The sequence below is a fragment of the Triturus cristatus genome, chromosome 4_2, assembly GCF_964204655.1.
Source record: "Triturus cristatus chromosome 4_2, aTriCri1.1, whole genome shotgun sequence".
NCBI lineage: Eukaryota > Metazoa > Chordata > Amphibia > Caudata > Salamandridae > Triturus > Triturus cristatus.
The window spans coordinates 745,419,870-745,437,062 of record NC_140586.1 but is presented as its reverse complement, the minus strand read 5'-3'; the positions used below and the strand labels follow the sequence as shown (position 1 = coordinate 745,437,062).

At 52.7% G+C, this 17,193-nt stretch overlaps 1 protein-coding gene across 2 annotated transcripts in view; it reads right to left on the bottom strand.

Annotated features, from left to right (window-relative positions):
* FAF1 (Fas associated factor 1) overlaps positions 1-17,193 on the bottom strand; it is a 1,868,643-nt gene that overhangs the window by 1,623,422 nt on the left and 228,028 nt on the right. The window lies entirely within an intron of this gene.

Here is a 17,193-nt window from a genome sequence, read left to right as displayed (position 1 = left end):
CTGTGCGAACAAATTTCGCAGCGAAGCCTGCCCAACCTGAGCATCTGCCCTGGCATCCGTGTCCAGACAGTAATGCGCAGCAAAGGTATGGACCGACTTCCAAGTGGCCGCCTTGCAGATTTCCGCAATCGGAACATTACGCAGCAAAGCCGTCGTGGCAGCTTTGCCCCTGGTGGAATGAGCCTTAGGTTTACCCCCTAAGGTCTTATTAGCCTTTTGATAACACAATTGTATGCAGGACACAATCCACCGAGAAATGGACTGCTTAGAGGTCGCAAGACCAGTCCTGACTGAGCCATAATTAACAAACAATTGGTCAGACCTACGAATATCCTTGGTCTTATCCAGATAAAATTTCAACACCCTCCGAACATCCAGGGAATGGAGCGACCTTTCCGCTGGCGAAGAGGGATTCTGAAAGAACGTAGGTAAAGATATGGTCTGGTTGACATGAAAATCAGAGATAACCTTAGGAAGAAATTTAGGGTGAGTACGCATCACAACCTTAGCAGCATGAAATACAGTATAAGGTTCTTGACAACATAATGCCTGAAGTTCACTCACCCTGCGGGCCGATGTAATGGCCACTAGGAACGCCGCCTTCCAGGATAGGTGTTGCAATGAAGCCTTGTGAATGGGTTCAAAAGGCTCCCTCATCAGTCTGGACAGCACCACATTCAAGTCCCAGGAAGGCGAGGGAAGTCTGACGGGAGGAAACACTTTCTTCAAGCCTTCCAAAAAAGCCTTGACCACAGGGATCTGAAAGAAGGAAGTCTGTGAAGGGCATTTCCTGTAAGCAGTCAAAGCAGCCAGATGAACCTTAATGGAATGGAAATTAAGGCCAGACTGCGCCAGATGTAAAAGGTATGGAAGGATGACATCTTCCTTACATGTTGTCGGATCAAAGTTCTTGGACTTACACCAGATACAGAACCTCTTCCACTTGTAAGCATAGGATGTTCTAGTGGAAGGTCGCTTAGACTCCTTCAGAATGTCCATACAATCGTCTGGTAGATTCAGATGGCCATATTGCACTATTTCAGGAGCCATGCCGCCAAACTCAAAGACGAGAGGTTGGGGTGCACCATCCGCCCCCCGAACTTCGTGAGAAGGTCCGGCCTGCACGGCAACCGCATGTGAGGAAGGAGAGACCGGTGAAGAAGGTCCGTGAACCACCACTGCCTGGGCCACTCCGGGGCGATCAGGATCATCCGCGCCCTGGACTGGGACAACTTGATGAGCACCGCCGGAATCAGGGGAATGGGTGGAAAAGCGTACAGAAAGCTGTTCGACCAATCGATCCACAGCGCATTCCCCAGCGTCCCCCGCTGGTAGTACCTGGATGCGAAGTCTCGGCATTTGCTGTTTTCGGCGGTGGCGAACAGATCTACGTCTGGAGTCCCCCACCTTGCGAAGACTTCTCCTAGTACTTCGTCGTTTATGACCCATTCGTGGTTTTCCTGAATCAGCCTGCTCAAGGCGTCCGCCTGAGCATTCTGCACCCCTGGCAGATGCGTGGCCGTAATCGTCAGTCCTCGGGCCAGAAGCCAGTGCCAGATCGCCTGCGCCTCCAGCGACAGTGCGCGCGATCTCGACCCCCCCTGCTTGTTGAGATAATACATTGTGGTTGTATTGTCCGTCTGTATCAGCAGCGAGTTGGTCTGGAAGGACGGAAGGAAGGCCTTCAGTGCCAGGAAGACAGATCTGAGTTCCAGGAAATTGATGTGGTACGTCGATTCCAAAGCAGACCACTTTCCCTGAATCTGCAAGTCCCCGGAATGCGCTCCCCAGCCCTGGAGAGACGCATCCATCACGACACTCGTCGTGGGAATGTCCTTGTGGAAGGGAACCCCCTTGAGGAGGTTTTCCGCCGAACACCACCACTTCAGAGACTGAAGAGCATGCAGCGACAGACGTATCTTGTCGTCCCAAGAGCCTGTCCTCTGATCCCACTGATCCTCCAAACACTCCTGCAGTGGTCTCATGTGTAACCGAGCGTGAGGCGTGAGGAAGATACAGGAGGCCATCGATCCCAGTAGAGAAGACACCTTCCTCACTGTCGTCGATGGAGCAGTCCTGAGGTCCTGAGCCTTCCGAAGGAGTGATAACCGTCTCTCCTCCGAAGGAGACACACTTGCTGACCGCGTATCGATGGAGGCCCCCAGGTACTGTATGCACTGGACCGGAGTCGTGACCGACTTGGACATGTTGACGTGTAACCCCAACTTGTGCAAGAGCTCGCACGTCCATCGGAAGTGTTCTTGCGCTTCCGCGAAGGAGATACGGGTAGACAAACACCTTGTTCCTCCGCAGGTGTGCCGCCACCACCGCCATGCACTTCGAAAAGGTCCTGGGCGCAGATTTTAGCCCGAAGGGCAGTACTGTGTATTGATAGTGATTGGCGCCGACTTGGAATCGCAGGAACTTCCTGTGCTTCCTCGCTATGGGCACATGGAAGTACGCATCCTGTAGATCTATGGCACAGAGCCAGTCTCCCCGTTGCAGCTGAGGGTAAATCTGGTGCAACAAAAGCATGCGGGACTTCTCTCTGCGAATCCATTTGTTTGCCTGCCGCAAATCCAGAATGGGCCTGAACTCGTTCTTGTCCTTCTTGCGAACGAGGAAGAACCGAGAGTACAGACCTCTTCCCCTTTGAGACAGAGGTACCTCTTCTACCGCCTTTTTTCTCAACAAGATGTCTGCCTCCGCCTGGAGCTCTCTCAGCTGGAATCGAGAGCTGACCGGCGGAATCGCTGGAGGCGGGCTGATAAACCGAAGACTGTATCCATTGCAAACAATATTCAGCACCCACTTGTCCTGAGTAATTTTTCTCCACTCTGCCGGAAAAAATTGAATGCTTCCCCCCACTGGAGTGGGTAACGGTTGAGGGGGAAGTAACCGCTCAGGGCCGAGACCCGGCCGGGCCCTTGGTTGTGGTAGTAGCCTGCTGGCCTCCTCTACCCCTCTGGCGCTTCTGGAAGGGCTTGCGGAACTGCTGCTGTTGTGGCTGCTGCTGTCCCGAGCCCTGCCCACGCCCTCTGCCCGACGACCCGAACCTCCTTTGGAACGGGCGCTTCTTTTTCTCGGCCTTCTCCAACCCGACGGCCGTCAGGGTTTCCGCCTCAGCCTTCATGCGGGCCATCTCATCGTCCGCATGCTTCCCGAACAGGGTTTCCCCCGAGAAGGGCAGGTTGGCCACTCTTTGCTGCGCCTCTGGCTTGAGGGACGTCAGGCGCAACCACGAATGGCGCCGCTGGTGGACGCCATGACAGTAGGCGTGGGCGGCCAATAAAGATACGTCCGCCGCTGCGCTGATCGTTTGGTTCGACACCAGCATGCCTTCGCGCACCGTCTCCAAGAAGTCCTCCTTCTTGTCCCGTGGCAGGAGGTCTGCATATTGCTGCAGGGACTCCCACAGGGCCCGGTCGTAACGGCCCAACTAAGCCCCTGCACTCGCCGCCTTCATGGTGGTGGCGGCGGTACCACACACCTTCCTGCCCGCAGAATCCAGCCAGCGGCTTTCTTTGTCGGGTGGAACCGTGGCGGACGGGGCGGTCGCATGTTGTTTTCTTGCCGCCGTCACGATCACCGAATCCGGCTTCGGGTCCACTCTCAAAAATGACGGATCCGACTCCGGGGCCCTGTACTTTTTCATGAGCCTGGAAGGAGCGGCCTTCGTCGTCGCGGGAGTGAGGAACAGCTCCAAGGCGGGTTCCACCAGTCCTGGTACAAGAGGCAGTAGGGGGCGAGACAGGTGTTTTTTATGAAGCGACTCGAATATCACGGACGTCGTGGGTGTTGGAACCGTCACCGTGATACCCAACTTTGCAGCCCCTCGCAACAGCACCTCTTGGAACGAGACCAAGTCGTCCACCGGAGACACCCTCGTCCCCGGGGAGTCCGACAGCGTCGGGGAATGGTCTCTGTCCGAGGAGCGCATGCGCGACCTGGACCTATACCTCCTATGGCGTCGTCTTGAGTCCGACGAGGACCGTCCACGGCTCCGTGATCTTCTCCTCCTGTGAGAGCGGGAGCGCGACCTCTTCGGCTTCGGCCTGTCCGCCGGTCTCGCTGGTCCAGGCGACCGTGGGCGTCGTGGCTTCGGGGTCCCCTGCGGCGGAGTCGGGTACCGTGGAAGGGAAACCGACCGCGGGGGAACCGGCGGCGGTCCCACAGGGGTGCGTGGCAGCGACAGAGGCTGGGGCGGCGGAGGCAGCGTCCGCGCCCGAGGTGGCGGTGGTGGAGGTGGCGGTGGTGGAGGTGTTTGTGGAGGTGGTGGTGGAGGTGGTGGTGGAGGTGGAGGCGGGAGAGGAGGCGGCGACGGAGGCATCCGAGGAGGCGTATACACCACCGAGTACACCGATCCCGGTGACTCTCTCTTCCTCGACGTCGATCTTCTCCTCGACGTCGATCTTTTCCTCGACGTCGATCGTCGCCTCGACGGCGACCTGTGCCTCGACGGCGACCTGTGCCTCGACGGCGACCTGTGCCTCGACGGCGACCTGTGCCTCGACGGCGACCTGTGCCTCGACGCTGATCTTCTCCTCGGCGTCGATCTTCGCCTCGACGGCGACCTGTGCCTCGACGGCGACCTGTGCCTCGACGGCGACCTTCGCCTCGACGGCGACCTTCGCCTTGACGGCGACCTTCGCCTTGACGGCGACCTCAAGCGTCTCGACGTCGATCTCCTCCTCTTCATCGACGGCGAGCTGCGATCCCTCGACGGCGAATGCCGACGCCGGGCCCCATCTCGACGACGACCGCTGGACGGAGCCGACGACGGCGTCGTCACCGACGACGCCGATGTAGTCGACGGCGGCCTATGCAGGTCCCTCGACGGCGATCGTCGACGCCGCTTCCCCCCAGAGCCCTAGGGGGACGGCGAACAGACGGTGGTCATCCTCCTCGACGTCGCCGTCGACGCCCTCGACGGGGAGTGGGAGCGCTTACTGGTCTTCCTGCCCCTGGGGAGCCCCCCAGAGGCCTCAGTATGGGCCAAATCAGCCCCTCCAGACCCACCTGGTGCCTTCAGTCTTCGTTCCTCCAGAACTTGAAGCCTGATTTTCATTCTGTCCCTCAGGGTCCTGGCTGAGAACGAGTGGCAGATGGTACAGCTTTCAGGCACGTGGGACTGGGGAAGGCAACCAATGCACACCTCGTGTGGATCAGTTTTAGCCTTCTTTCGACCACATTCCGGGCACTTGTCGAACAAGCCAGGCATGTTGACAGTACCAGCTACTAAACACAAGAAAAAGTGACAAAAATTGCCAAAATCTCAATTAAACCCTTGAAAAGGGGAGAGCTCAATGCTCCAGGGTCCTGCTAGCAGGAGCCGGAAAAAAGAACTGAAAGTAAATGGGACCTGCTGGGCATTCTGGGATACTGGGGAAAGTTCTGGAAAACTGGAAAGTTTTCTTAAAGGCACAGTATCCTGTTCCAAGCCACATAATGGCAGCCTATGGGGCTTGTCTGTCCACTCCTTCCTCTCTATCATTCCAGAGGCTTTTGCTGGTAGAGGCAGGGTTTTTTCCTATGTGGAGAAAAACTAGACAGGCAGTGCTGTTTGTGGATGTTGGTGGAATTCTAGTTGAAGTACTGGACAGTGTAGCCTGTGGGTATAGGCTGCATTATCTGTCTTTAAATTAAATTCTCTCTTAAAGGTGTATGCAGGTCTGCATGATTTGTCACCTTTTAGAGATCACCTTTTAGAGATTATTTTTTATTGCTCCGGGGTCCACGCACATGGGCGGGACTATTCACTAGATTATGACTATACACAGAGATCCCCTACTACAGAAACCCCAACCCCAAGCACCCTCTGCACCGAAGATCAGCCCCCCACACTCCACGAGTCCTGCGTGGGGCCCTTCTACATTTTCCTGCTTAATGCGTCTGTCCGGTTGCTTGCCCGTTGGCTAGCGGCCTTTGCGACGACACACCTTTGATTTTCCACTGCTGGTTTGGCTCCTCCAGACTGGCTCCTGCTCCTCTGCAAAAGAGAAGCGCCCCAGACCTTCCAGAAGCAAGTCCTCCATTCTTCGTGGGTTCCGCTTGCCAAGGCTTGGTGAGTCCTAGTTCGACTTCGACGCCGCCGACAGCAAGAGCCTTCGTGGGACAGCTCGCCTCCTGGTCCTGGTCGTCCTCGACGTCTCCTGGTACCCGCGGCTGCTGCGACAAGCTTCACCTCTTCACCTGCAATCTCCCGACATCGTCTGGTTCCTTCCTGGTTCCACGTGGTCACTGGCTAGTGACCCTGACTGTCCCTTCTGCTTGCAGGTATCCTTCCTTCTTGATCCCGGCCTTGGGATCCACCGGACACTCTGTACTGACTGCCTGTTAGCAACTTTCCTTCAGGCATCCATAGAAGTCCACGACGAAACCCGATGCAAGTTCACACCTATGCACCCTCAGCCCGTGGGCTAGGTAACTTGGGTACTCCGGTGCTCACAAGGGTATTGACTATCCTAGGGTCTAGTTTCCGAGTCTCGACTTTCTAGCTATACCAGAAGTTTCCTAAAACTGCTTATTTCAGAACTGTACTATTTCTATCGAATATACGCATTACGCGTGAGTGTTTCCACTCTGCACCTGAATCCCGTGGGCCTCCCACTTCCTAACCTTGGGTAGTGTAGTGTAGCCCCAGCGATTCCCTAGGCCTAGGCCTATCCTATTTCCGTGACAGTGGTCCTTATACTACTTCTTTAGTATATGGTTTGCGTGGCCCCTAGGGCCTAACTGTATTACTTACCTGTGTGACTTAATGTATGCTTGAATAAGACTGTGTTGTACTTACCTCGAATCTCATAAAGAGTGCTGAGGGTTTGACTAGAATAAATACACTTTATTTTATATATATATCGGTTGTGGTGTCCTTTCATTTGGTATTCAAGGGATTATATATGGGATAACAGCTGGCTTCACATGCCATTCAGAGTTTAGCCTAAGACTGCTCTTGTCCATGCTACCACTAGGATAGCTGGTCTATAAGGTTGACTTTACAACCAATCACCATAAGGGTTGTTTGGACTGATATAAGGTGTACACTAGAACTAGTGACATCATACATCAGGCCAACTTCTCACATCGACTGGCAAATTAACCCTCCTGCCAGGCCCAAACCATCCATTTTAATACATAGAAGTCACCCCTAAGTTAGGTCCTAGGCAGCCCCAAGGGTAGGTTGTAGTCTATTTTAAAAGTTGGACATGTACGTTTAAGTTTTACATGTCCAGGTAGTAAAAAAGCTCTTAAATAAATTTTTCACCATTGAAAGGCCTATTTCTTCCATTAGTTAACATTGGGATTGCCCTACTACATTTTATAAGTGTAATTTCCAATTGGGAGAAGATAGATATTTCGAATTTGGTGTCTCTGGACTCACAATTTAAAATCACAACTTATGATTAAGTTCGATTTTAAGTTGCAAGTCTAAAAATAGGTGTAGTTGTCGACTGCAGAGACAGCGGAACATAGTACAGAGCAGTGCCCAACTCTTTTCTAGACATACGCTGGAATTGGACCAGTCTGGTCCACGAGGACCGTTGCAGGAGTGTTTGATATAACTGTGCTTAACTCGGGACCTCTTGAAACTATGGTAGCTCTTCAATAGCTTTCTTTTTGATGTCTGACAGACAATTTTAATGAACTTAACTACATTCTGAAATCGCTAATGTAGTTCTCGAAGGGTCATTCAACATTAAAATCTACTTCCTGAAGAACAAGTTACTTACTTTTGGTAACAATATATCAGTAAGAAACATTGTTTAGTTATAGGTTCCTTACCTTAGAATTACCCCCTGGCGTCAGACTGGATCCGGAAAGTTTTTTTGTCAGCAGTACCTCTGCGCGTTGGAATGTGGCGTCGGTCGGCTCAGGGTCCGTCGTTTGGGTCTTGCCGCCGAGATGGCGTTGCGGTAGCTACTTAGACGCTGCTCTCGTGCATTGAGGTCAATTCTGTACACAACTTTCCATGCCAGAAACGCAGAGCCATGCAATACACTGACCACTGGTGCACAAAACTAGGGCCTTGAAAGGATATCCTTACCCCTAGAAATCAGTTCGCAGAACAGGGAGGATGGGTGGGGCGGTAAGGACACTATAACTCATGTTTCTTACAGATATATCGTTACCGAAGGACAGTAAATTGTTCATCTGAAAGAAACACATTAGTTATATATTCCTTACCTTAGAATAGATACCCCAGCAATAGCAACCCCAGTGGTGGGTCTGTGAACCAAGATCACACCAGAAAGTCCTGGAGAACAGAACGGCCAAAGAAGCTGTCTGTCCGGACTTGGCTGTCCAGACAGTAGTGCTTAGAAAATGTGTGGAGTGGTGCCCACGTAGCTGCCTGACAGATGTCATGTAGAGGAACTACTTTTCCCAAGGCAGTAGTGGCTGCCGTCGCCCTGGTGGGATGGGCGCGTAGTCCCCCTAGAGGCTCTTTTTTAGCCAGAGAATAGCATGCTTTTATACACAAAACAACCCATCGAGAAATGGTTCGCTTGTGCACTGCCAGACCTTTCTTGGCACCCACGTAGCCAACAAAGTTTGTCATCCACCCGGAACGGTTTTGTGCAATCCAGATAAAAAGAAAGCACACCTTTTGGGTCCAGACAGTGGAGCCTCTCTTCCTCTTTCGAAGGATGCAGAGGCAGAAAGAGGGTGGGCAAAGTGATAGTCTGCCCGATGGGTAAGGCAGTTACAATCTTGGTCAGGAAGGATGGACGAGTCCTAAAGACAACTTTGTCCGGGTGCACAGAGCGAAAAGGAAGCTTAGAATAAAGCGCTTGGAGCTCATTCACTCGTCTGGCAGAGGTGATGGCCACCAGGAACGCAGTCTTGAGAGTCAAGAGCCTTGAAGGACAGTTGTGAAGCGGCTCAAAGGGAGTGCACATTAAATAAGTTAAAACCAGGTACAAGTGTCACTGAGGCATAACGAAGGGGATAGGAGGAAAGAGAGGAGTTATGCCTTTTAAGAAGAGACTTATAACCGGGGACTTGAAAAGGGAAGGCTGATCTGGAAGCCAAAGGAAGGCAGAGATGGCCGAAAGATAGCCCTTGATAGTGCCCAGAGCAGAGCCCTGCTGGGCTAGAGAAAGAAGAAACAAGAGAACCTCAAAGAGGGGCAGAAAGGAGATCCACAGCCTTTGCTGTGCACCATGCCACAAACTTGTTCCACCGGCAGGCATATACCGTCTTAGTGGAGGGACGTCTGGCTGCCAAGATTACATCACAGGCTTCAGGAGGCAGGTTGAAAGCGGTCAATTGCCGCAGTTCAATCTCCACGAAGGAGGTGGAGGCTGGACAGGTTCGGTTGGAGGACCGTCCCCTGCTGCTGTGACAGAAGATCCTCCCGAAGAGGCAGTCTGATCGGAGGATCGATGGCCATGTTGAGCAGATCGGGATACCAGACTCTTCGTGCCCAATCCAGAGCCACAAGAATGACTTGGGCCCGGTCGCTCATGATCTTCTTCAGCACTCTGGGCATAAGTGGTATAGGCAGAAAGGCGTGCAACAGACCGCAACTCCACTCGCAACGAAAAGCGTTGCCTAGTGCAGATTTGCTGACATTGCGCGTTCTTTTCAGTGGCGAATAGCTCTAAGGAGTAGTTTCTTACCTGTAACTCCAGTTCTGTAGTAGGGGTATCTCTGTTATAGTCATAATCTATGAATAATCCCCGCCCATGTGCGGGGACCCCGGAGCAATCAAAAATATCTCTTAAGCTGTCCCGCATTTGCAAACCTGCAAAGACACTTAAGAGACAGACAAAATAATACAGCCTAATCACACCAAGGCTGCACTGGCCAGCACTTCCTCTGAAGTGAACACAACAGCCAAAATAAAGTTGAAATGTCATTTTTATTCACATTTGACATGTTCCTTTATTATCACACACTCCCTTCACCAAAATCCCTTTAAACAATAGAGAGGAAGGGGTGGACAGACAAGCCCTATAGGCTGTCATTATGTGTCTGCTAAAGGGATACCGTGCCTTTAAGAAACTCTCCAGAGACCCCCGGTATCCCAGGATGCACAGCCAACACAAGTTACTTTCAGTTCTTTTTGAAGGTGTATAACAACAGGCCTGATACTGTCAGGTTACTCCACCGGGGAGGAGGGAGGGTCGCTTATGACTATAACAGAGATACCCCTACTACAGAACTGGAGTTACAGGTAAGAAACTACTCCTTCTGTAGTAGGGGATCTCTGTGTATAGTCATAATCTATGAATAGAATGGCAAGCCCATCCCAACCAACAAGAAGCGGTGGAGTAAGTCCAACCACCAAAAAATCACTGTGCAAACAAATTCCTCAGCGAAGCCTGTCCAACCTGCGCATCTGCCCTAGCATCAGAATCCAGGCAGTAATGCTTTGTAAACGTATGGATTGACTTCCAGGTGGCAGCCTTACAAATGTCCGCAATGGGAACATTCCTAAGCAAAGCGGTAGTAGCCGCCTTGCCTCTAGTCGAATGTGCCGTAGGCTTACCCCCCAATGTTTTATTAGCTTTTTGGTAACAAAGCTGGATACAGGAAACAATCCATCTGGAAATGGACTGCTTTGAGGTAGCTAAACCAGTTCTTACCGAACCATAATTAACAAACAGTTGATCCGACCTGCGGATATCTTTTGTCTTATCCAGGTAGAATTTCAACACCCTACGTACATCAAGTGAATGCAGAGACCTCTCCGCCGGAGAGGAAGGATGCTGAAAAAACGTAGGCAAAGTTATCATCTGATTCACATGGAAATCTGAGATTACCTTAGGCAAAAATTTAGGATGGGTACGCATCACTACTTTAGAAGCATGGAAAACAGTATACGGCTCTTGATAACACAGAGCCTGTGTAGGAAGGTGGATATCTGACTATGGTTACCCCCAACTTTTTGCCTAGTGTCTAGCTGGTTTTTCGACTTAGTTGGCCTGAGATCCTGCCATTCAGGGTCTCAGGCTGTCTGCTCTCCCTGTAAAATGGACTCCATGTACCCTAGGTACATAACCAATTGGTAAGGATCACCTTATTGGGCCCTGTACAGTGTACCCTAGGTACCCAGGGCATAGGTGTACCCTAGGCCTCCCAGGGGCTGCAGCATGTATTATGCCACCCCTGGTCTGGCCTTCCAATCAGACACAACTGGCTGATCACTCAGCTGGGGCAAGGTCGTGTAATCACCCCTTGCTTAGATATAGTATGCCTATATCTACCCTTATATATAGACACATGTGTACCTATCAGTCACTCCTATGGCAGGCCTCAACAATCCTGGAGGCAGAGTGCTTGGTAACATGTGAGATGGTGCTCTAGCATGAGCTGAGCCTGTCTGCAGCTTTCGGAACCATGTCCTTATAGCTGTTCTATGATATAGCCTACCATATACTCTGTATATAATGCCTTATAATCTTAAACGGTTATGGTAACTATGGTTTGGCTTTATCAAAACATGTCGTGTAAGGTGTCTAACACTTTGGAATAATACCCCCATACCATTTCTGGTGATGAGGATATTATTCCTCCCTTCTAGAGGGAGAGACATGTTAAAATCCTACTTTGCTGTTTAACTCTTACCAAAGCCTCAGCATCACAAAATGGATGCTGCTGCCACAGACACAAGTCTGACCTCCTGCTGCTGGGAGTGATCTCAGCCAGGGAGGCCTGGACAATAGGTTTCCTGCTTGGGGGGGTGCTAGCACCTCCCCAGACAGCCTTTAGTGTATTGGGGCAGGGTGGGCTGAAAGGAATGAGACATGCCTGGGGCACACAAGGTGTTCCTTGCATAGTCCAGTTCAAACCGGCGCTGGGGCACTCCAGCCCCAGCTCTGGCGCGAAACTGGACAAAGGGAAGTGGGTGTAACCACCCCCTCCCAGGTCCCACCCATAAGGCGTGACCTAGCAGGTATCCCAGCCCCCCAGATTAGTATAAGAGTGGGAGTTGGGCCTCAAGACTTTAGATTATCCTGAACCTGCAAAACTGAACAGAAACTCTGGACCTTCGACATTCGACGAAAGAAGAAGACTGAAGAATCTCCCTTGTAGCCAAGGAGTGGCTACCCTGTGCAAACAGGCACCATCAAGTGACTACCCTTTGCTTTGTGAAACGTTCGACGAGGAACCGACTGCAGAGCCCGACCAGAGCCTTGATTTCCAGACTTCTCCGACCCTCATCCACATCTGCAGCAGAGCTGAGATCCGTGGAGGCGACGAGCGACGTGGGACCGGCTACCTGGGAAAAGTGGCTAGTAACTTACAGCGCAGCTTCTGAGGTACCCTCGAAGTTGTGCACCGGGGATTGAGAAGCCCCAACCCCAAGCACCATCTGCACCGAAGACCAGCCCCCCACACTCCACGAGTCCTGCGTGGGGCCCTTCAGCATTTTCCTGCTTGCCGCGTCTGTCCGGTTGCTTGCCCGCTGGCTAGTGGCCTTTGTGACGACGCTCCCTGAAATCTTCTGCGCTGGTTTGGCTCCTCCAGACTGGCTCCCGCTTCTCTGCAAAGAAGAAGCACCCCAGACCTTCCTGGTCTGCACCAGAAGCAAGTCCCTTGTTCTTCGTGGGTTCCGCTTGCCAAGGCTTGGTGAGTCCTAGTCCAACTTCGACGCCGCCGACAGCAAGAGCCTTCGTGGGACAGCTCGCCTCCTGGTCCTGGTCGTCCTCGACGCTTCCTGGTCCTCCTGGCTGCAGCGACAAGCTTCACCTTCACCTGCAACTCTTCACGACATCGCCTGGTTCCTTCCTGGTTCCACGTGGTCACTGGCTAGTGACCTTGACTCTGTCCCCTCTGCTTGCAGGTTTCTTCTCTTCTTGATCCCAGCCTTGGGATCCACCGGACACTCTTCACTGACTGCCTGTCAGCATCTTTCTTCAGGCATCCATAGGAGTCGACGACGAAAACGACGCATCTTCACCCCTATGCACCCGCAGCCTGTGGGCTAGGTAACTTGGGTACTCCGGTGCTCATCAGGATAGTGACTATCCTAGTGTCTAGTTTTCAAGTCTCAACTTCCTAGCTACTCCGGAAGTGTCCTAAATCTATCTATTTCTAAACTGTAACATTGCTATTGACTTTTACGCATTACGCGTGAGTGTTTCCACTCTGCACACGAATCCCGTGGGCCTCCCACTTCCTAACTAACGCTAGTGTAGTGTAGCCCCAGCGATTCCCTAGGCCTAGGCCTATTCTATTTCCGTGACAGTGGTTCTTATACCACTTATTTAGTATATGGTTTGCGTGGCCCCTAGGGCCTAACTGTATTACTTACCTGTGTGACTTACTGTATGCATTAATAAGACTGTGTTGTACTTACCTCTAAACTCATAAAGAGTGCTGAGGGTTTGCTTAGAATAAATACACTTTATTTTATGTATATATCTGTTGTGGTGTCCTTTCATTTGGTATTCAAGGGATTATATATGGTATCACAGCTGGCTTCACATGCCATTCAGAGTTTAGCCTAAGACTGCTCTTGTCCATGCTACCACTAGGATAGCTGGTCTATAAGGTTGACTTTACAACCAATCACCATAAGGGTATTTGGACTGATATAAGGTGTACACTATAACTAGTGACATCATACATCAGGCCAACTTCTCACAGCCTGAATCTCACTCACCCTCCTGGCCGATGTAATGGCCACAAGGAAGGCAGCCTTCCAAGACAAGTGCTGCAACGAAGCCTTATGGATAGGCTCAAAAGGCTCCCTCATCAATCTAGATAACACCACATTCAATTCCCATGGTGGAGAAGGTCTTCTAACAGGGGGAAACACCTTACGCAAACCCTCCAAAAAATCCTTAATCACAGGGATTTGAAAAAATGAGGTTTGAGAAGGGCCCTTCCTATACGCAGTCAGAGCTGCGAGATGAACCTTAATAGACTGAAAATTAAGCCCAGACTGAGCTAACTGCAGCAGATAAGGCAAAATAACATCTTCTTTACAGGATGTAGGGTCAAAGTCCTTTGCCTTGCACCATAAGCAGAATCTCTTCCACTTATAGGCGTAGGAAGTCCTCGTAGACGGTCTCTTAGCCTCTTTCAAGATCTCCATACAGTCCTGAGGCAGGTTCAAGTGTCCATACTGTACTAGCTCAGGAGCCATGCTGCCAAACTCAAGGACGAGAGATTGGGGTGAACCATCTGTCCTCCGAACTTCGTGAGAAGGTCCGGCCGACACGGCAGGCGTCGGTGCGGCCGAACAGACCGGTGAAGAAGGTCGGTGAACCACCATTGCCTCGGCCACTCCGGAGCAATCAGGATCATTCTGGCTCTGGATTGTGACAGCTTGATCAGCACCGCCGGGATCAGGGGAATGGGTGGAAAGGCGTAGAGAAAGCTGTTGGACCAGCTGATCCATAGGGCATTCCCCAGCGTCCCTGGTTGGTAGTACCTGGACGCGAAGTCGCGGCATTTGCTGTTTTCTGCCGTAGCGAACAGATCTATATCCGGAGTGCCCCACTCTGCGAAGACGTCTCTTAGCACGTCGTCGTTTAGCACCCACTCGTGGTTCTCTTGAACGAGCCTGCTGAGCGCGTCTGCTTGGGCATTCTGCACTCCCGGCAGATGGGTCGCCGTGATCGTCAGGTTCCTGGCCACCAGCCAGTTCCAGATCGCCTGTGCCTCCCGGGACAGGGTGCGTGAACGTGAGCCCCCCTGCTTGTTGAGGTAATACATGGTCGTAGTATTGTCCGTCTGAACCAGCAGGGAGTTCGTCCTGAAGGAGGGATGGAACGCCTTCAAGGCCAAGTGTACCGCTCTGAGTTCCAAAAAGTTGATATGGTAAGTCGTCTCCATCTGCGACCATATCCCCTGAATCTGAAGAGGGCCCGAATGCGCTCCCCAGCCCTGGAGAGACGCATCGGTCACTATGGTCTGGACCGGAATATCCTTGTGAAAAGGAGTCCCCTTGCAGACATTCTCTGGGGCACACCACCAAGTCAGAGACTGCCGAGCGTGTTGAGACAGCTGGATCTTGTCCTCCCAACGCCCCCGCCTCTGGTCCCATTGATCCTCCAGACATTCCTGTAGGGGCCTCATATGCAGACGTGCATTGGGGGTGAGAAAGATGCAAGAAGCCATCGACCCCAGTAAGGAAGACACCGTCCTCACCGTAGGAGAGCGGGCTGAGATGAGATGCCGCGCCTTCCCACGGATCGATAAGCGTCTCTCCTCCGAAGGACACACGCTTGCGGTCAAGGTATTGACTGAGGCCCCCAAGTACTGGAGACACTGCACAGGGATCGGCACTGACTTCGACATGTTGATGTGCAGGCCCAGGCGATGCAGCAAGGCAGCTGTCCTGTTGAAATGGCACTGGGCTTCCTGGTAAGTGGACGCTTTGATCAACCAATCGTCCAGGTAAGGATACACAAACACCTTGGTCTTCCGCAGGTGTGCCGCGACCACCGCCATGCACTTGGAGAACGTCCGTGGTGCAGACTTCAGGCCAAACGGGAGTACTGAATACTGGTAATGGTTGTTGCCTACCAGAAACCTCAGGAACTTGCGATGCTTTGGTGCGATCGGCACATGAAAGTAAGCGTCCTGCAGATCTATGGCGCACAGCCAGTCTCCTCGATGCAACTGAGGGTAAATCTGATGCAGGGACAACATACGGAACTTTTCTCTGCGGATCCACTTGTTGGCTTGACGCAGATCTAGAATAGGCCTGAACTCGTTCTTGTCCTTTTTTCTTACGAGAAAGAACCGTGAGTAGAGACCTCTTCCTTTTTGCTGCAAAGGAACCGCTTCTATCGCCCTCTTTTTTAACAGAATGTCTGCCTCCCGCTGGAGCTCCCTTACCATGTAGGAGGAGCGCACTGGTGGAATCTGTGGGGGCGGGCTGGTGAAACGAAGACAGTACCCATTGCAAACAATATTCAGCACCCACTTGTCCTGCGTTATTGTCCTCCACTCTGCCAGGTAGTGTTGAATACTTCCCCCCCACCGGAGCGGGTAACGGATGAGGGGGAAGTAACTTTTCAGGGCTTCGACCCGGCCGGGCCTTTGTTCCCCGCCGAGGACTGATGCTGGCCTCTGCCCCTCTGGCGCTTCTGAAAGGACTGCCTCGGGTACTGCTGCTGTTGCTGGGGCTGTTGTTGGTGGCCCGACTGACGCCCTTGGCCTCTCTGCTTGGCGTAGCGCCTGCCCGAGGATCGGAAGGACCTCCTCTGCTCCTTGGGCCTCTCCAGCCCCACCGCCTTCAGAGTTTCCGCCTCAGCCTTCATGCGGGCCATCTCGTCATCCGCATGTGACCCGAACAGCGTTGTGCCAGAGAATGGTAAATTGGCGATCTTCTGCTGCGCTTCAGGCTTGAGCGGGGTCAGCCGCAGCCAGGAATGCCTCCTCATGTGTATGCCGTGGCAGTACCCATGGGCCGCCAGCAGCGACACATCCCCCGCCGCACTGATGATCTGATTAGAGACCATCATGCCCTCGTTCAGCACCTCCTGAAAGTCCTCCCTCTTGTCTCTAGGCAGGGAGGCAGCGAACTGTTGCAGGGAGTCCCAAAGAGACCTGTCATAGCGCCCCAACAGAGCGGAGGCGCTAGCGGCCTTCATCGTAGTGGCCGACGTGGAGCACATCCTCCTCCCCAAGGAGTCCATTTTGCGACTCTCCTTATCCGGAGGAGCCGTGGATGAAGGCGTCGTAGAGTGTTGCTTACGAGCCGCCGCCACGATAACAGAATCCGGTGGAGGATCCACTCTGAGGAACGCCGGGTCCGAGTCAGGAGCCCTGTACTTTTTTAGCAGTCTCGAGGGCGCCGGTTTCACCACGGCCGGCGTCAAGAACACCTCCATTGCAGGTTCCTCCAACCCCGGAACCAACGGGAGGAGGGGGCGTGACAGATGAGCCTTATGCAAAGTCTCAAAGATCACAGAAGTAGTGGGAATAGGGGTAGTGACTGATATCCCCAACTTCGCAGCCCCTCTCATCAGCACCTCCTGGAACGTGGCAATGTCAACCACCGGCGAGACGCGGGTAGGAGGCGTCTCCGACAGCGAGGGCGAAAACCGGCCAGCCCCAGAAGAGTACGTGCCCCTCGAGCCTCTGGAACGAGACCGATACCTCCGTCGTCCATGTCCAGAGCGAGTGGACGATCTGCGCCTACTCCGTGATCGCCTGCGAGAGCGAGATCTCTGCCTGTGAGGAACCCTCGGGGGCGGAGGCGGTGGCTGTGGCGGCGATGTAGGCAGC